This window comes from Malaya genurostris, chromosome 2 (genome assembly GCF_030247185.1).
Source record: "Malaya genurostris strain Urasoe2022 chromosome 2, Malgen_1.1, whole genome shotgun sequence".
Classification (NCBI taxonomy): Eukaryota; Metazoa; Arthropoda; class Insecta; order Diptera; family Culicidae; genus Malaya; species Malaya genurostris.
The window spans coordinates 155,021,566-155,043,751 of NC_080571.1; the positions used below are offsets into that span (position 1 = coordinate 155,021,566).

General features: G+C 38.2%; 1 protein-coding gene across 2 annotated transcripts in view; it reads right to left on the reverse strand.

The window, feature by feature from the left end:
• Positions 1-22,186, reverse strand: part of LOC131429682 (protein ROP) — a 609,112-nt gene that overhangs the window by 345,085 nt on the left and 241,841 nt on the right. The window lies entirely within an intron of this gene.

Consider the following 22,186-nt stretch of genomic DNA (forward strand, 5'->3'; position numbering starts at 1 on the left):
TTCTAAACAGGTCTCAAAACTACACAAATCGATAGTCATTATCCGTAGGCAACTAAACAAACCGATTCCGGCTATCCTGGTTCCCGGTATCCGGTTCCGGAAGTACCGGAAATAGTGGTCATGTATACCAAAATAGATCTCACTCACTTTTCTCAGCGATGGTTTGACCGATTTCCACAAACTTAGATTCAAATGAAAGGTTTTCTGGTTTCATATGGAATTCCTGAATTTCATCCGACTTCCGACTTCCGGTTCCGGAGTTATAGTGTAAAGTGTGTTCAATATTGTACACCGTCACATAGACCGGCGAAACAAAAAACGTAAAATAAATTCTAAACTGGTCTCAAAACTACACAAATCGATAGTCATTATCAGTAGGCAACTAAACAAACCGATTCCGGCTGTCCTGGTTCCCGGTATCCGGTTCCGGAAGTACCGGAAATAGTGGTCATGTATACCAAAATAGATCTCACTCACTTTTCCCAGCGATGGTTTGACCGATTTCCACAAACTTAGATTCAAATGAAAGGCTTTCTGGTATCACATGGAATTCCTGAATTTCACCCAACTTCCGACTTCCGGTTCCGGAGTTATAGGGTAAAGTGTGTTCAATATTGTACATCGTCACTTAGACCGGCGAAACAAAAAAAGTAAAAAATTCTCTAAACTGGTCTCAAAACTACACAAATCGATAGTCATTATCAGTAGGCAACTAAATAAACCGATTCCGGCTATCCTGGTTCCCGGTATCCGGTTCCGGAAGTACCGGAAATAGTGGTCATGTATACCAAAATAGATCTCACTCACTTTTCTCAGCGATGGTTTGACCGATTTCCACAAACTTAGATTCAAATGAAAGGTTTTCTGGTTTCATATGGAATTCCTGAATTTCACCCGACTTCCGGTTCCGGAGTTATAGGGTAAAGTGTGTTCAATATTGTACATCGTCACTTAGACCGGCGAAACAAAAAACGTAAAAAATTCTCTAAACTGGTCTCAAAACTACACAAATCGATAGTCATTATCAGTAGGCAACTAAACAAACCGATTCCGGCTATCCTGGTTCCCGGTTCCGGAAGTACCGGAAATAGTGGTCATGTATACCAAAATAGATCTCACTCACTTTTCTCAGCGATGGTTTGATCGATTTCCACAAACTTAGATTCAAATGAAAGGTTTTCCGGTCCCATATGGCATTCCTGAATTTCATCCGGGTCCGACTTCCGGTTCCGGAGTTATAGGGTAAAGTGTGTTCAATTTTGTACACCGTCACTTTTTTTTTTAATTGCCCACCACACTCTCCCACACCAAAAAGCTCAACAAGGAGCCCCCTGGTAATGGACGCAACTAATCTCAGTTCATTAACACTGGCAAAATTTTAATACTAACAAAGAAAAACAAGAAGAACTGAGATTAAAACAATTTATTCTAAGATGTGCAATTAACTAATTTATTGGTGTGGAATCCCAGTGGAAATAAGTTTCCTTTTAAGGGATCCACGTTTAATATCTAACATTGAATAATATAATACTGTTGACGTTTAACTAATATTGATATACAGATAGATTACGATTGTTTTAACTTTACGCTTATTGTATAAACTGGCGGAACAAAAACCGTAAAAAATGTTATAAACTGGACTCTAAACCGTGGATTAAAACAGGTTTTTTAATATTGCGTTATTAAAGGTGAATGAGGATTATGATCAATGAAATCGTACATAGAATTTAGATATGTGAATTTTGTTCTCACGTAGACTGAAATATGGAAAAATATGGAAAAACTTATCAAAACCCTGGATGCTTTGTAATATCCATTGCTTTGCATAAATCATTGAATTTCATAAATAGACAGAGATTCTCTGATTCTCTTGCTACTGGACCTAAGAAAGAGTATTGAAACCAGTTTTGAAGATTACCAATGATCGAAAATCTATCATTCCTTCTTGTGCGATACTCGGAACTGGACGTCGTGAGGATCTTTAACAAATAGCAGCGAGAAAAGATGGTCAGAAATCACACTCAGCTTCTAAATACTGCATCTGGATTCGGGAAATTAAGTTTGGACTGGATTCTGGAATTGAAATCAGAATTTGAATTCAGAACATAATTTCAGTTTAAGAATGCAGTTTCAGATCCGGAACTAAATTCAAATTCTGGAACTAAATTTTTGAAACGGGATTCTTGAGTAAATTTTGTACTTGAATTTAGTTACTTAATTCATGTTCAGAATTCGAATCCAGAATTCAGATTCAAGATTCGAACTTCATAATTCTAGAACAAAGTTCAAAAATCTGAATTTTAGATCTGAACTCCAAGTCTGAATTTTGGAACTATATTCTGAATGTTGACTACATGTTGGACCTAAATTCGGAATCTGTATTCAGGAACTCGATTTCGGAGCTGAATTCGATTTCGGAGCTGAATTCAATTTCGAAATTCAAGTTCAGAACTTCTAGTTCTAGAACTGAATTCGGAACTTAGACTTGAAAAATCAGTTCAGTTCCAGAACTCTAGCATTCAATTCATCACCTGAATTCTTTATCTGGATTCCAACCCTGAATTTCGCAACCTATATTTGAGTCTGTCCTAGGTTCCGAATTCAGTTCTTGATTTCAGTCACAGTTCCTGAATCCTGGTCCGAAATGCAGGTTCTGATAAATAAATTATGGCAAAAAGTACTAAACAGTTGTAAACCTCGGTAAATTCCATATTTTCAAAGAACTATGCCAAGTTTTCCTACGCTGAATGTGTAAATCTTCTAAGAACAATCATAAAATTGTTTGCTGTATTGTAGCAGATGCTTCCAGAACTGGTAGAGTCGAAGTAAACTTGCGGCAAATAACTATCTGAATTTGCAGTTAGATTGTCAATTACATAACCAATCGTCAGTAATATTTCTCTCCATTTTTGGGCCAAAGGTGGGTGCAGGCTGCACACTTTCCTTACGAGACGGACTAGGCTATGAAGCCTAAAAGCTGGGGAAAACCGAGGCCATCATCGAAATGATAGGTTTCCTTCTATCGAGATAATAGGGTAGCTTGTTACTCAAGCAACAGACTCCTTTGAGGTAATCAATTTGCAATGAAAGATACGATTATAATCTATTACAAGTTCACTAGAGAATTCGATACTTAGGAAGGAAATATGCTTCATCCGGTTACCAGTCAATCATTGTTTCGTGCGTCTGTATCGTTCAAACGTCCATCAGTGTTGTCAATTGAATTTGTATTATGGCATCCTACCAACTGAAACATTGAAAGATTGTATCCATGCCTGAAGCAGTACAAACGGTTATTACTTTAATGTTCTTAAATATCGAAAAGTTTGGCCTACTAATGAATTTAAAAAAATATAAAGCTTTAATTGATCAGCTTCTGTTGACTCCAATTTTCATCGAATCGTTGATATGAAAAACAGAAATAAAAATTAATTTTTATATGTTGAATGTACATTCTACGTACAACTTACACATTACAAGTTTTGAAAAAATAACATGACGGATGCTAAGCACACCGTCTAAACACGAAATTAATCTGTTACTCTTACTTACTACTCATTGAATTTATGATGCACTCAATTCACATTCTGACAAATTTGTCTATTGGATTATTCATTTTTTTTTAAATAACTATTTATTGGAATATGAGTTAAAATTAAATTATTAAGATTTAAATTTGGTGTTCAGCCACAAGTGGTGACGTTTCAGCCCTATTATATATATGATTAAGTTGTTACCATGAAGACATCATTTGCTTCCGCAATTCTGAGATTTTTGTGTAGGGAAAATTCTAAACCTACTTGTATTGTAATTGGGAAAAGGACTTATATACTAACTTACTAACTAATACAGAGCGAATCGATTCAATTGAAGATTGCATCGATTTTTGTCGGAATTTGCTTATAATATTATGTGACATTACATCTAATGGTTCTATATTTGTGAGTCTGTGTAACTCATTTGTACTAAACCAGGGAGGACGCTTAAGAATCATTTTCAGAATTTTATTCTGAATCCTTTGAAGCGAATAAGATCAGGCCGCGAAATCATATCATAGAGATCTTCCCAAACCATAATTCGCTATACCTTAGCTAGTACAGATAGTATATTAGTAAAGTTTCTACGGTGCTCACGGCTGGCTATTTCAACATATTGCATCAGTCAGTAAAAACTGTACCACTGAGCAAGGAAAGCATGTTCGGACAAGTTAATTCATTATGTACACAGGCGACACGTTCGCGCGGCAATCGCATATAGCCATAGCAATGAAAACGTATTATTATTGATTATATGTGGTAATTAGTTAACCCAAGAATACCCAGTATGGGTGATTTAGAACACCTTTGCGTAAAACGACAGAAAAGAACATTTCGCATTTAAGAGTTAGCAGTGAATTCCAGATATATGTAAAGCTGGAATATATACCATTTTTGGTTAGGCAGCAATATTTTGAGTATTAAAAGGGCCGTTTCTAAATTTATCGGGGTTTCTTAATTCAACTGTTGAGAGTGTTGATCCATGGGCGACCGGGTAACACCGTAATCAAACTTGGACACAAAGAGCAGAGATTAAGTCTCAAAGCAAAGTTTAGAATATTTAACGTATTATCAGATAGATTTTAGGTCAGGCACAAAGTTTATGTGCTTTAGGGAAGTCATTGTGTTGTATTGTAAATCTATTGAAAAGAAGTAAATATCCCTTATGATCAAAAAAGAACCGGAATTTTCATTTTAAAATTCCCGCGCTTGTAAAATCGGTAAACTTTTATTCTCTCAACGTTGGCAACACTTTTATACACATTCTGTCAAATTTTGACGCATATCGTACGATTAGTTTTTGTTTGGCGTCTATACAAAGAAGTTGAAAAATTTTCGTGTGGCGATTTTTATAATGGATGAAAATTTAGAACAACGTGCGTGCATCAAATTTTGTGTTGCAAATGGATTTAAGTGTTCCGAAACGTTGAAAATGTTAGAAAAGGCCTTTGGTGAATCGTGTCTAGGAAAAACACAGGCATACGAGTGGTATAAACGCTTCAAAGGTGGTCGTACAATCTTGGATCATGATGAGATCCCTGGCCGCCCAACAACATCTGTTACTGAAGAAAACATTGAATCGGCGAAGAAAATCGTGTTGCAAAATCGTTCTGTACCGATTAGAGAGATTGCTGTGTTGTTGGGCATCTCTTATGGATCAGCCGAACACATTTTAACTGATGTTTTGGGTTTGAAACGCGTCGCTTCTCGGCTGGTGCCAAAAAAGCTGAATTTCATTCCATTGCGCCGGCTCACACAGCGTTGGTTGTGTCGCAGTTTTTGGCCAAAAACTCAACCAAGCACCGTACTCTCCAGATATGGCCCCGTGTGACTTTTTCCTCTTCCCCAGACTAAAATTGCCATTGCGGGGAACGCGTTTTGAGACCATAAAAGAGAATTCGCTGCGTGAACTAAAGGCCATACCATACCATACGGCCTATAAAACTTGTATGGAAAATTGGATCAAGCGTTGGCATGCATGTATTGTCGCAGGAGGAGAGTACTTTGAAGGCGATAATAAAGAAATTTATTAAAAATCGAAATTTTGGGTTTTTTAATAAAATTCCGGTTCTTTTCTGATCATAAGGTACGTGTAGTGAATAAGTTCGGAAAAAAACTCTTCGTTCATACTATAGATGGCATTTCGTGGCATTATTTAAAATACTCCTCTCGCCTCTCAGGTTAAGTGTTTCCATTTGCGGTGACAGCGGAAAAAAACAATAAAAAAAATACGGAACGCTATTCGAGAGGAGGTATTGTGTTTTTGTGTTTTACCGCGAGTGAATTTAGAATGAAGAAAATTGTAATCAGGTGAGTTTAAATTTAAACTTTTCATACATAGAATGGACAAATAAACGCACGACAAGGCGGGTTTAGGAATCCAGCGGATTGTACATTGTCGGTACCAGTGATATCCGCGGTCATGCTGAAAATTTGAGTTTTTTTTTCTTTACTTTGGTCAAGGATGGCTTTTATCGTATCAAAGAATGCTCACTCGCAACTCTTCCACGATTAAATCAGTGCCATCAAATAGAATCGGAAATCATCGCAACAACAAAAAAACCGGCATGGTACATTTAACATAGAATAGACACTAGTGCGAGAGCGAATTTCTCTCGGTGAACCGTCTGAGAATCAACGGCTAGCACGCTGCTGTGGGGATTCTCTCTGAAGCAACAAACGGTCGCTTATTCTCGTTTCGCGATCCGATTCTGTATGGGCAGTGGATAATTGCGATAGAATCATTTTACTATTGCCGCTTATTCTAACTATGTGCTTATAACCTTTGTATAATTTGTGTCTATGAAAATGTATGTGAATGCTCCACACAAGGGTTTTGAAATATTGCAACCTAGTATGAGAATCATCAAGTCGAATCATTGATTCGATTTTCTGCGATAATTGTCAACTTGCGATTCTCTCTTGGTAAATTCCACACAGCGGCGATCATTATCAGACTGAAATTTTGTCGTCAATACGACCTACTTTACTATGGGGCGCCTTTTCAAAATTAGCCATATGGAAGAATGGGCAGAACTTAATCGTGAATATCTCGACTTGTATTAATGATAGCAACATAATTCTTTCACCATTTCATCAAAAATATGATCAGGAATTCAGGATAATATTTTGAACAGTGTGCGATAACCACAAACAAGTCAAAAATTAAGTTTTCTTAAAATTTGAAAACAACACGGAAAACTCTTTACTTTCGCTTGGGTTTTTCGCGCAAGGACGACGATTTTGAGGTAGTCAGGCACATATCTTCAACTGAATGCGTATAAAAGGGGAACCGTGGTCGAAAATCGATCATTTCTTTTCGTGCGTTCGATGGAAGCAGACGTCGTGGGAGTGGAATCATCAACCAGCAGCGACGGAGAATGCACCTTCTGCGTGGTTAAAACCTCAAACGCTCAGGTCGCATCTCTCATTCGCTTGCTGGCCATCGACGCGAGAGGACCTTAACCAGCAACAGCAGCGGGAGTTAACCAGCAGCGACGGAGAATGCACCTTCTGCGTGGTTAAAACCTCAAACGCTCCGGTCGCATCTCGCATTCGCTTGCTGGCCATCAAGGCGAGAACCAGCAGCGACTGAAACTGGATTCTGAGTCTGTTATTGGATCTAAATTTAGGTCTTGAACTCAGGGTCCAGTTCTCTATTCCAGACTTCTATTCGGTTCTTCTTAAAACCATAATAATACTCCTAAAGAATTATGCGGAATTTACTTTACTGTACCTCTATACAACCCATTTTTGTCGTTAATACGACTTACTTTACTATGGGGTGTCTTTTCAAAATTTACCCTCTGAGAGAGTGATAAGTTTTTGATCGTGAATATCTATTGTTGTATCTAATGAATCAACATAATTCTTGCGACATGCCGACATGGAAATATGATCACAATTTTATGATAAAATTTTCAGTTTTGTGACATAGTCTCAAATAATTCAAAATTAAACTTTTCTGAAATGTTTGGTATAAACGAGTATCAAAAAGGATAATTCATAAGGCGCGTTTGCCTTTCTCGTATTTTTAAAGCTCATAGCTCAGTGATCTGTGAAAGGATTTATATAATCTAACTACCAATAGAATCGAAATTTTTCAATTTAAACGTGTATAGCAAAAGCATTGAAGTATTTCAATAGTACACTATTGAAAAACCTGTCTCATTTGCTCCATGTCAACACCATGTCAAAACGCGTTCTAAGGAACAGAACAAAATATCTGCTGCTGTACAACAAATCGTCCAGGAAAAATGTTCCGAAAAGTGGTGAATATCGCAGTGAGTTCCTCAATTTGGTCCTTGTGAATGCTAGAAACGAATCCCTTCAGCATATTGATAGTTTCTTTTAATAAATTATGCAAATCCGAAATGAAATAATCGACATTAAAATTCTGAATGCGGCTATTTTTATAGCCGTTAGGACCGCCCATTAGTGAGAAAGCTACAAACGAAATCACATAAAAGGAAATCTTTCAACAAAAATTCAGTCAGTTTGGATTCAATCGCCACTGCGAGCAGATGTGTTTTGTGTCGTCTGCACGCTTTCGACAAGAGCGATTACGTCACAGCTGCCAGTCATTAGCATTGGGAAAAAACAACGGTGGAGAGCATTGCACAATATCAGCCGTTCTAATGGCTCTAAAATTTTTCTAAAGAACTATTAGGATTTGTTGTTCGCAAATCGTAGGGAAATATCCTCAGTTTACGGCAAATCAAGAACAGTTTGCTTAGATTTGTGCACTTTTCGCTGTGTGAAATTCACAGTAATCGAGATCAAGTGAAGCCTTTTTTTGCAAAAAATGTTTTAGAGTTTAATGTCGTAGAGAATTACGCAATTTGACCTTTCTGAATGCTAGAAACGAGTCCCTTCAGCATATTGATAGTTTCTTTCAATAAATTATGCAAATCTGAAATGAAATAATCGACATTAAAATTCTGATTGCGGCTATTTTTATAGCTGTTAGGACCGCCCATTAGTGAGAAAGCTACAAACGAAATCACATAAAAGGAAATCTCTTAACAAAAATTCAATCATCCCACATTCAAAGCCCTTCTGGTCCTTAACGAAGGTGCTTAAGAAAAAACCGAAGCCTATTCCTCCTCTGATGTCACCCCAGGACACAACTGAAGGAATACCTTTAATCACACCAGTAGAGAAGGCAAATGCGCTAGGCTAGCAGTCTGTGTGTTCTCACAATTTAGGACTTAACATTGTTAGTCCATATGAAAGAGCCGTTGCTGATAGCGTAGCTGAGGTTGACCAACCAGACAGCTTGGTTCCTGAGGAAAGTAGAGTCACTGCGAATGAGCTGATGGCTTTTGTGAAAAACTCCAAAAATATGAAGGCCCCCGGTTTCGACAACACATTCAACATTGAGCTGAAACATTTGAGTATTCGCTCATTTGTCTTCTTAGCTAAAATTTTTAACAGGTGCTGGGAGCTTGGTTACTTCCCTTCAATGTGGAAGTTAGCTAAAGTTATCCCAGTTTTGAAACCGGGGAAAGATCCTTCCTTTTCCAAGAGCTATCGGCCCATCAGCTTACTCTCTGCCCTATCCAAGCTGTTTGAAAAGTCAATACAAAGGCGAATTCTTGCTTTCGCAGATGAACAGGATATATTTCTGGAAGAACAGTTCGGGTTCCGGAAGGGAAGATCCACCATCCACCAACTCACAAGGGTTAACAACGTCATCCAGCAAAACAAATCAGTGTCCAAAACGACTGCCATGGCAATATTGGATATTGAAAAGGCATTCGATAATGTGTGGCACGATGGACTGGTGTTCAAACTGCATCGGTATAATTTTCCCATGTATCTTATTAAAATTATCAAAAATTATCTTGCAGATAGAGCATTCCAGATTTCTCTGAATAATGCACTTTCAGAAAGATTTACTATTCCTGCTGGTGCACCCCAGGGAAGTATCCTAGGTCCCATTCTATACAACATTTTCACATCAGACATCCCACCTCTTCCAGGTGGTGGTGTTCTGTCACAATTTGCTGATGATACTGCCATTCTTTACAAAGGTCGTGTCATGCAGTTCGGGTTTACATCTCATCCAAGTCAGTCGACAAACAAAACCGCTTACGTTGGGGACAGAAGAAATCAAGTACAGTATTGTGTAGTGAACAATAGACCTCGAAAATGAGTGAACCAAACGAACAAAAGCTACCGTCGGTACGAAAGAATACAATTATTGTTGACTTCAGACAGTGCAAAATTCGACCTTCGATACGAGAACTTGAAGGTTTGCTTAAGGAGCAAATGCATCTTGACATTAAACATGTGCATTTACTTCAATGCAATAAGACCAATAATGTTGTTTATATCCAGTTCTATAAAGAGTTGGATGCAATTCAATTCGCTAAAGACAATAATAATGTGCACTATGTGGAGCATGAAAACACCAAGTACAACATTCCAGTATATATGGAAGATAGTGCTATAGAAGTGCGTGTGCATGATCTTCCCTCAAGCGTCATCGATCCTTATATTCGCAAAACCATGTCCCAATACGGAGAGATTCTCTCTATCGAAAAAGAAAAGTGGAAGAATTTTTTTCCCGGTATTCTAAATGGCGTACGTTTGTTACGCATGCGCTTGAGGAAGCCTATACCTTCTTATGTGACATTCGGTCAGGATACAAGAATACCGTGCAAATCACTTGTTACCTATGACAATCAGATGGCCACATGTCAATATTGCCAAAAAGCTGTTCACTACGGTAAGCCATGTGATAAACCGGACAAGGAGACAACTATACCAAAGGACAACGGTGCTTCCTTCACATCAACCCCAAGCAACCCCAGTACACCTGTGACAGTCACCAACAACAGCGAAGAATCCTCTTCAACGAAACCATCCAACGTATCTCCTATAGAACAAAGTACACCAGCTGCAGTTAACAGCTTACCATCCAACCAACCAGCAACTGCAAACAATGTACAACAAAGCGCAACTACAGCAACTAGCAACGAAATCAACAACAATACCACCGATGCGGCAATGGATGACGAGACGAACCACGAACGAAGTGCCCCTCAATCCTCGCAGGAGGAAAATGGAAGCTCCTCTCCCCCTAGAAAAAGGGTGACAACGAGATCCAATACAAAAAAAAAATCTTTTATTTAAAAATTCAGCTAAATCGGCCACGTAAAGCTTGTACGCAAATAGGCCTGAATAAAATATCTTTTAAATAAAAAAAAAAAAAAAAGGTCGTGTCATTAATGCTCTGAAGAATAAACTACAGACAGGTCTGGACGCTTTAACGGAATATTTTACAAGCTGGAAAATTGTGATCAATGCAGCAAAAACTCAGGTCATCTTGTTTCCACCTTCAAGATCTCCAAAACTTGTTCCATCAGACGAATGCAGAATACGATTCGGTGATGAGGTCATTCAATGGTCCGATGAAGTTATCTATCTAGGACTCACCTTTGACAGACATCTGATATTCAGGTCACATGTTGACAAAATCGTTCAAAAATGCAGCATACTCATTAGGTCTCTGTATCCGCTGATTTGTAGAACATCTAAACTGTGCCTGAAGAATCAGATGGCTGTCTATAAACAAATCATCTACCCCGCAATTGAATACGCAGTCCCTGTTTGGCGGGGCTGTGCACGAACACACAAACTTAGGCTTCAGCGCATTCAAAGTAAGATCTTAAAGATGATTCTAAATCTACCCCCTTGGACAAGGACTAGTGAAGTACATGAGATGGCCTCCCTGGATATACTAGAACAAAAATTCGAACAATACTGCACGAAATTTGAAGAGAGGTGCTCAATCTCTGAAATACAAATATTTCAAAATTTGTACGTATTAGGTTAGGGATAGTTATAAGTAGGTAGACATTTTATAAATAATTAAAATAAATATTATGATTAAACATTAGTATGTAAAACAAGAGTAACTAAAACACCTAATATTAATAACGAATCGTATGAACAACAAAGATGAAAGGCCAAAGGGTCAAAACACTTGTACTGTAAAATGTTGATGTAATACACAAAAATAAGATTAATAAACAGATATTTATGCAAAAAAAATGCAAAAATTCAATCAGTTTGGATTCAATCGCCACTGCGAGCAGATGTGTTTTGTGTCGTCTTCACGCTTTCGACAAGAGCGATTACGTCACAGCTGCCAGTCATTAGCATTGGGAAAAAAACAACGGTGGAGAGCATTGCACAATATCAGCCGTTCTAATGGCTCTAAAAATTTTCTAAAGAACTATTAGGATTTGTTGTTCGCAAATCGTAGGGAAATATCCTCAGTTTACGGCAAATCAAGAACAGTTTGATTAGATTTGTGCACTTTTCGCTGTGTGAAATTCACAGTAATCGAGATCAAGTGAAGCCTTTTTCTGCAAAAAATGTTTTAGAGTTTAATGTCGTAGAGAATTACGCAATTTGACCTTTCTGAATGCTAGAAACGAGTCCCTTCAGCATATTGATAGTTTCTTTCAATAAATTATGCAAATCCGAAATGAAATAATCGACATTAAAATTCTGAATGCGGCTATTTTTATAGCCGTTAGGACCGCCCATTAGTGAGAAAGCTATAAACGAAATCACATAAAAGGAAATCTCTTAAAAAAAATTCAATCAGTTTGGATTCAATCGCCACTGCGAGCAGATGTGTTTTGTGTCGTCTGCACAGCTAGTTTCGCTTTCGACAAGAGCGATTACGTCACAGCTGCCAGTCATTAGCATTGGGAAAAAAAACAACGGTGGAGAGCATTACACAATATCAGCCGTTCTAATGGCTCTAAAATTTTTCTAAAGAACTATTAGGATTTGTTGTTCGCAAATCGTAGGGAAATATCCTCAGATTACTGCAAATCAAGAATAGTTTGCTCAGATTTGTGCACTTTTCGCTGTGTGAAATTCACAGTAATCGAGATCAAGTGAAGCTTTCTTTGTTTTTGCGAAAAATGTGAAAAAGGGGAATGCGTGCATAATTCATACAATTGATATTCGGAAGTGTTAAGGAACATGTCAGTTGTTTTCGTATTCACGACATCCAGTTATGTTTCTGACATTACCCACCCGCCTTTTTTTTAAGGGCCATGAAATACTCAGAGTATGAAGTGGAGCGAAGAAATGTAGAAAAATTCTCTCGAGGTTCATGCATTGAGAGACTCGAATTCTTGTAGCATCTTCTACCGGATTGAAATTGTTGTATACAATATAGATTAAAATCGAGCAGCTTCTGTCAAATTTTCAGCAATCACCAACGTTGACTTTGGTCAGGTTTGCGGGCGCTAGAGTGAAAAAAAAGCTAGGATTTATTAATGAACTACGCACGCGGCAAGCAGACAGTTAGAATAACATCGGAAAATTATTATTACGCAGTGACAGAATAAACTGCAATACTACAGACTATTACGATACAGTGAATAAAGTCTAGGATTCGGGTACATAATTTTGAAGCTAGAATATGTTACTGAGTGCATGCGAGGTTTTGATCGCACTAATTTTAAAAACGATAGATTACGGTAACAAATTTGCATTCTGAGTTCTTCCCGTGTTATTTTTCATGAATACGTTTATTTCATAGGCAATATACATAAGTTTTTCTTCGCCGTGGCATCCACAATACATAGTAGTTTAAACCTAATACATTTCGAATATCATATTAGTATGTTGGTACTCATTAGTTAATCTAAACACTGTTTTTATCAAGCGAGTTGCTATTTTAAATTACATTAAATAAAATACATTTATTTTGTATATGATCTTATAACTATTTCAGGTTTGTTTGTATCAGTTCACCACTTATATTCAATATCCTATAGTTGGCTATTGGTTGAACTCATGGAAGAGAAAACAGTCTAACATAAAATAAAATTTAAATTGGAACTCCAATGGATTTAATGAAATGATAAAGAAGTTTCATGTATGGAAGGTCACGACAAGCAAGAATGTCGCGAACTGGGACATTGGATAGTCTACCTTGGGTACGCAAGGAATTTATTAGTTGAGATCTGACATCACGAAACTCCACGCATGTCCAAACAACATGGTCGATATCGCGGTAACCTTCGCCGCAAGCGCAATGATTAGTCTCGGAAAGTCCAATTCGAAGGAGATGTGCATCTAACGTGTAGTGATTGGACATGAGTCTGGACATCACACGAATGAAATCTCTACTCACATCCAGTCCCCTGAACCATGCCTTTGTCGATATTTTAGGAATAATTGAGTGCATCCACCGACCCAGATCATCTTTATCCCAAGAAGCTTGCCAGCTGGCAAGTGTTCTTTGGCGAGACGCGCTATAGAATTCGTTGAAAGCAATCGGTCTCTCATAAATCTCACCCTCAATAGCACCACGTTTGGCTAAACTATCGGCTCTTTCATTGCCTGGAATGGAGCAATGAGCCGCAACCCAAACTATTGTGATTTGATAATTATTATTCAATATGACGTTCAGGCACTGTTTTATTTTGCCCAAGAGAAAAGGTTCATTTTGGCAAGCAGCGTTTGAGCGAATAGCTTCAATTGCACTCAGACTATCTGTGAAAAGAAAATAATGGTTTGGAGATAATGTGACGATTACACTCAAACTATAATGAACTGCTGCTAACTCTGCTATATAAACAGATGCAGGTTCTTGAAGCTTAAATGAGACCGAAACATTATTGTTGAATATACCAAACCCAGTAGCCTCTTCAATTCGTGATCCGTCCGTGTAAAATATTTTCTCAGAGTCAATATGCCTGAACTTACTTGTAAATATTTTTGGGATTTCCATCGAGCGTAGGTGTTCCGGGATTCCACGCACATCGCGCTGCATGGATGTGTCGAAAAATAAAGTTGAGTCAGGGACATTTAGGAGGCTGACACGGATAGGAATATATCTTGAAGGGTTGATTTCCTGTGACATATGGTTAAAATATACTGTCATGAATCTTGTTTGAGATTGAAGCTCAACTAGCCTTTCGAAGTTATTAATAACCAGGGGATTCAGTACCTCACATCTTATTAGCAGTCGCGGACTGAGGCATGAGCCTTGCGGGAGACCCATGTAGCTAATTCTGAATGTTGCCAAATCGCCATGTGAAAAATGCATGCGTTTCTCTGACAAAAGGTTGTGCAAATAATTATTTATAACCGGTGGAAGTCCATGTTGGTGGAGCTTATCTGAAAGAACATCAATGGAAACTGAATCAAATGCTCCTTTAATGTCTAAAAATACAGATGCCATTTGTTGCTTTTGAGCGAGGGCAATTTGGATGTCAGACGAAAGTAATGCAAGGCAGTCATTCGTCCCTTTATTTCTACGGAAGCCAAACTGAGTATCAGACAACAACCCGTTCGTCTCGACCCAAGTGTCGAGACGTCGTAGAATAATTTTTTCGAACAATTTTCTGATGCAGGACAACATCGCAATGGGTCTATATGAGTTGTGATTGGAAGCTGGTTTCCCCGGCTTTTGAATGGCGATAACTTTCACTTGCCTCCAGTCAGGTGGAACAATATTTTTCTCAAGAAACTTGTTAAACAATTCCAACAAACGTCTTTTTGCGAGGTCGGGCAGATTCTTCACCAAGTTGAATTTAATTCTGTCCAACCCAGGAGCGTTATTGTTACAAGACATGAGTGCTATGGAAAAATCCATCATTGAAAAGGGGCTATCAATGAACCCATTATTTGGAAAAGATTCTCTTATAATGCTATGCGTAGGAACAGAATCTGGACAAACTTTCCTCGCAAAATCAAATATCAATCGGTTCGAGTATTCCTCACTCTCATTTCCTACGTTACGATTCCTCATTCGTCTGGCCGTATTCCAAAGAGTGCTCATTGAGGTTTCTCTTGACAAACCTTCGACAAAATGTCTCCAATAGCTACATTTCTTGGCCCGAAGTATGCTCTTGTACTTGGTTTCTAAAGTTAAGAAATTTTCAAAATTCTGAGAGTTCCTCCTCCTCGTTTTAAAAACGTCTTGAAAGCATTTTGTTTCGCGTGCTTAGCATCTGAGCACTCTTTGTCCCACCAAGGGTTTGGAGGCCTTCTGTTAGACGATGGACCAAGAAATCGTTTCGTTTGGGCTTGTTCTGCGGCCTCCAGAATCGAACAAACGAGGAAGTCATATTCTTCAAGTGGGGGGAGCTCTTTCATTGAAGTTAAGACACTTGAAATATTACTTTGGTGTTTAATCCAGTCAATATTTTCTGTCAAATCATATGGAATATTAACTGAATTAGCAATGCCTTTGTTACTGCTAATTGAGATGATGATTGGTAAATGATCGCTACCATGTAAATCAGGAAATACTTTCCAGGTGCAATCTATTTGAATTGAAGTCGAGCACAGAGATAAATCTAATGCACTTGGACGTGCAGGAGGTCTTGGATTCCGTGTCATGCTACCCATATTTAGTACCGTCATGCTAAAATTGTCGGAAATATTATATATTAGAGATGATCTGCTATCATTGTAAACGGAACCCGACATCATTCCGTGCGAATTGAAATCTCCTAAAATCAAACGTGGAGCAGGAAGGGCTTCGACAATTTCATTAAGCTGTCGTTGTCCAACTTGAGCTCTTGGAGGAATATATACCGAAGTAATGCAAATGTCCTTTTCTGTAATGTTTATTTGACAAGCAACAACTTCTATACTAGAAGTCGTAGGAATGTTTAATCTATAAAAGGAATAACATTTCTTAATTCCTAAAAGCACTCCACCATACGGAGAGTCTCTATCGAGACGTATAATGTTAAAGTCATTAAAATTTAAGGCTATGTTTGATGTAAGCCATGTTCCGCACAAAGCAAATACATCATATTTTTGACTATGCAACAAAACTTTAAATGAATCAAGTTTTGGCATGATGCTTCGACAATTCCACTGCAGGACAGTGATTGAATCATTTGCGGCGGATGATAAATTATCCATCAAATGATACAAAACCTGAAAGAGCTGGCCATTGAGCTGATAACTGTTTCAAAAAAGTTCTAGCTATTGGTAGGAATGCTGTTATGATGGTCTTTAGAGGTTCAGAAATATTGAATGCAACGAAAATCCATTCTACAATTTCCGAAAATTTCAGTAATCCTGTTGGTGAATGTGAAATGAGGCCCACTGGATTATTGTCTTTTCTTGAGCTAGTTCCTGGATTGGTTCGTGAATTTGACAAACCAGGAGGCACAGTTTTTGGTTTTAAATTTGGCTTTTTAGCTTTAACACGGGGATCTTTTTTTGAAGGTGTAATTTTAGGTGTCTTTTTTGGTATTTTATGGTTTGGTAATCTCCTCTTAACAGACCCTTGAGGAGTGACAAACGAGGTATCTTCACTATTTCCGTCAGAGTCAGATTCCTCTGGCTCCGCAAGATTTGAAAAACCGTTTTCGGTTTCCAAAGGGGAGACATGTATGACCGTTTTAAGCATTTCTGCATATGTGCGCTTAGACCGTGCTCTAAAGAAAGCTTCATTTTGTCTTTACGCAGCTTAAATGCAGCGCACACTGAAAGATGATCATGAGGACTTTCCCCACAATAAACACATTTTTCAACATCTTTATCACAAAGATTATCCTTATGAGGCTCTTGACATTTTATACATTTGGACTTATTACTACAGTAAGTAGCTGTATGCCCGAATTTTTTACAGTTCGTGCAATTCATAACATGCGGTACGAAAAGCCGAACAGGAAGACGAATTTTATCGATATAGACATGGCTAGGCAATGCAGATCCGGCAAATGTTACGCGAAACGAATCTGAGGGACGATAAGACTTTTTTCCATCGACAATAGATGCTGAGTACAATTGTTTGCGAGTATCTTAACTCCCTCAAGCATGGAGTTTTTAAAACGGCCAACTCCATTTTTAAGTAAATCATCTGCTGTCAGACTTGCTTCAGTCACAACACCGTCAATTTCTACCTCCTTCGATGGAATGTAAACTCGATATTCAATAGCAAATAATTTACAGGTTACAATATCGTTTGCCTGTTTCAAGTCGTTAACAACAACTCGAATTTTATCTCTATTTCTTTAACTCCAGAGAAATGTGATGTCAAATCCTTTGTAATTTGCATCAAGTTTAAAATCTTTTCTTTTTTTCGAAGATAGACTATCCATGGCCCAGTGGTACCCTGAGGATAATGTTTAGCCCTCGGAGTATTTAAACTCTTACTAGTATCCTGAATCGGATTCGGATGATCTTCCATGAGATCATCCATTACATTAAATTTTTTTGTAAATTAATAATACCAAAATAAAAACTTATGTTTAGTAAAATTTCAGATATAAGAAATAAAAAATAAATTAAATTAAATCTGCCTTGTAGCTGATGTCTCTGTTCCTTTATCGTGAAGAACGACGTAAAGCTCTTCCAAAGATTTCCAATTGGCAGTCTTCTGCTGTTTCCAATTGGCAGTCTTCTGTCGTTTACTGCTATCTCAGTTGCTCTGCCGTCGTTGTGAACACCACTGCACTTGCTGTGCTGCCTGTACCTGACCCCAGGTACAGTGCTTTTGCTCTTGGTGGCGATCAAATGCGATGCTTGCAGTGTAGCACCTCGCGATATATGCCGTCTCTTTTGATCCTACGCAGCGTACAAATTCTGGTACCTGGTAGATCAGCACTGGGTTGCTTTAGCACCTCTGTGCCTTTGCACCCCTTCGTCTTCGCACCTTTATGCGATGGCACCTCTGTGACTCGTCACTTCTATGCTCTCGCACCTTTGTGTCTCTACACCTCTGTGCGTATGAACGGGATGGCCTTCGTTGCTAGCTTTCCAGTCGGGAAACGCCCCGAATATTGTGCAGCAGCCCTAATTTTTCCAAAGAAATCTTTACCTAGTACAGACAGTAGACCAGTAGAGTAATAACTGATAACGATGATGACAGTGTATCGATATTCATCAATCATACAGAAGTAATTCTTACATTTACTTACATTGTAACTGCAGCAGCCCTAATTTTTCCATAAAAAAATCTTTATCTTAGCTAGTACAGGCAGTAGAACAATTGAGTCATTGTAAAGCCCACGGCTGGCTATTTCAACATATTGCATCAGCTAGAAAAAACTGTATCACCGATCGAATTAATTGATTTTGTACATAAGCGACGCGATCGCAGTGAATTCACGTAGGTGGTAGTTAGTCTACCAGACATATATATATATATATAAATATAGGTTTTTGTTAGGTACATATATTTGAGTATAAAAGGGTCGGTTTTTGATTTTATCGGGGCTTCTTGGTTCAACTGTTGGACCCAGAACATCGGATCTCGTCGTTGGTTTTTTCCACTTTGCATCCGTTGGTCGATCTACTTCCTTGTTTGTACCGCAGGCGGGGAATCAGATTAACCAGACGACCAGAATTAGTATCGGCTTGTAACGCAGGACGGTACTAACTGGACGAAGGACTCCACCCCAAAGACTATAAGTGTGTAGCATTTGTTACGCAGGTGCTGCAAACTATAGATTCCATCTAGACTTAGACGTGGCTTGTGCCGCAGGACATCTCTAACTAGAACCTTGTTCGACCGTCAGTTAACCGGTAGAAGTGATTTCCGTAGAAGTTAGGGCAGAAGTTAGGTCAGGCACCAAATTAGGTGCTGTAGGCAAGTTAAAGCAGTAAAGTGAAAAAAAAATTTATTAGAAGGAAATAAAGTAAAAGAAAGGAATTTGTGTGTTTATAAGTGCTCCGAAAAACAATACCCCTCTCGCCGCTCGGGCAAAGCATTGCCGCATGTGGTGACAGTGAAAAAAAAAAACATTTGAAAAAATATACGGAACGCTATTCGAGAGGAGGTATTGTGCCGCGAGTGAATTTAAAATGAAAACAGTTATAATCAGGTGAGTCTACATTTTTTTTTTGTATTTTATATATACAGTGGACAAATAAACGCACGGCAAGGCAGGTTTATGAACTCAGCAGTATGTACATTGTCGATACCAGTGATATCCGCGGTCACGTTAAAAATTTGAGTTTATATTGAGTTTCTATGTCTTCACTTCGGTCAGGTTTGCGAACAATAAAGTAGAAAAAATAGGATTTATTACGCGCGCAGACAGTTAGAATAAAAGCGGTCAGGTACATAATTGACTGAGTGCATACGAAGTTCTGATCGTACTAATAATCAACGTCCGCGCTGGCGTTTCGGTGCTAATGAAAGCACATAATATATAGATTGACAAAACGAGCAAACGCAGCAGATACTATCGCGTACACATATCGACAATAATATCATTGAGTAGCCATTGAACTTGATGGGCGCGCGAATGAAATAAAGAAAAACAAATAACGAGCGTCGTGTGTCCGACCGGCGTTTATGCTTACAGGGTGGCAAGTGAATCACCGATTTCAATACCTCATTTTTTTTATTTAAAGGCTAAAATCGCCGCTGTTTAATTTGTCTTTAATATTCGTTATTTCAAAAAGAAAAAAAAAACTTTGAATGAACGTATAAATAAGAAATAATTCTTGTTATATGTGCGTCAATTAGAATATTAGACGAATCCACTATTATTGAGGCCGAGCAACTAAAATCGCCCACATTACAATTAAGTGTGGATTTAGATACAAACAAGCGCGCCGGTAACAGCTCAAACACCGCAAACATGAGTCAAAATAGGAACGAAAATGCCGAAAGATATCGGTTTCCGATGCAAACGGCGATACAATGTATTCCAGAGTTTCATGGTTCAGTGGATGAACTCGAACCATTTTTAATACAAATAAGCTATTTCGGAGACGAAATACCATTGGGGGAGGATCAAAAACCACTACTGAATGTGGTATTGATGAAATTGAAAGGGAAGGCAGCGTCATTCATAAACAGAATACGAGCTAACACATGGGAAGAAATGTTTCAAAATCCAAAAAGACAATTCAGCATAAGAATAACCGTTGAAGGCATTTTACAGAAAATAGAGACATTAGAGCAAAGACCGTCAGAGACATTTACAAACTATGCTGATAGAGCACTGCAAATTTACGAATGTATCGAAGAGATGCAACGAGATCAACACGAAGAAAGTTCCTTCGCAGAAAGGAGCTTGAAAATACATTTCATTTGGGGATTACGAAACGCAAGCTTGAAACAGGCAGCGAGAAGTCAAAAGGGTATTGCATTTAGAGATTTGATACAATTTTTGCAGGATGAACATGCAGAATGTGATCATCTGGAAAACATAGTACACTAAGGTCTCTTTTTGCACGGGGGTTACGTGCCGTGCTAAAAAAAACCGTGTTAAAAAAAACCGTGTTAATTGCGGAAACCGTGTTAAAAAAAAACCGTGTTAATTGCGAAAACCGTGTAAAAAAAATCTTGTGAAAATCGCATTAATTTTAGAAAACATTCAACAAGTGTATTAATTCCGAAAACAATCGAGTGGTACGTGTAGCATCTTCGATGTGCTGTACCTCACCGTGTGCGCCAACGCATTAACAGCGAAGCAACAATTGTCATACTCGTGATATACTCTATTATCAACGAGACAATCCACAAAACGCTTTTATTTTCAATTTTTGTGTCACGCTAATTGTCCTCACGGATCCGCATCGATCTACGCAAATAACATGAATTCACGCATGACAAACTAAATAAAATCGTAACAATAACCTTTTATATCACCCTTCATTTACATTTGTAAGGACTAAGTCAAAAGGACTCTGTTCCAAATCCTGTATAAAAACCGCTGTAGTTTGAATTTCAAGTATCATTCTTAATCCAAAACCGAAGAGAATTGTTTCTGCTGTGTACCAGTCATACCTGCCTCCGCGAAAGTTTTAGTTAAAAATTGTGAAAGTGTGCGGTTTCTGATTAGCCGGATCGGTACGTTCATATTTTTCGATACTATTAATCGTTCCTGCTTGATTTCGTTCTCAATTAATTAGCGAGGTAGGTTACATGTGGTTGAATATTTCGAAGAAGTACAATATAATGGAAATGGTGTGCTTTATACATTTAATTTTTATATATTTCTAACGTGTAATTTTGATTATAGAATCATACAATGGCATCGAATTCTGATAAAATGATTCCCAGACCCAGAAAGTCGATCACGCTTCAAAACAAAATAATTGTTTTAAACCGGCTCGCAAATGGTGAAACGGCTGCATCCATTGGCAGATCTCTGTCATTGAATGAGGCAACTATCCGAACCATTAAGCGAAATGAATCTCGTATCAGACAGGCAGTCTCGAATGGCACGGATTCCTCGTCTAAACGAACAGCCTATACCCGAAACGTTGCTGTTGATAAAATGGAAAACGCATTACTTGTGTGGATCGAAGACAATGCACAAAAAAGAATTCCAATTAACGCGGATATAATTAGACAAAAGGCATTACGTCTTTACCATCTTTTGGAGAATGAGGAAGCATCAAGCAGTAAACATAATGGTTTTAAAATCTCTTTCACTACTATTTATTACAATATGAAACATAAAATTTTTTGACAGGTAAACGTACTGAATTTAAAGCAAGCAAGGGTTGGTTCTACAAATTCATTCGGAAGAACAACGTCCGAAATGTGCAAGTCAAAGGCGAGTGCGCATCGGCGGATACTGTTGCAGCTCGGGAATACCCAGCAAAACTGTTGACAATTATTAAACAAGGAGCATATCACCCAGATCAGGTGTTCAACGCCGACGAAACAGGTCTGTTCT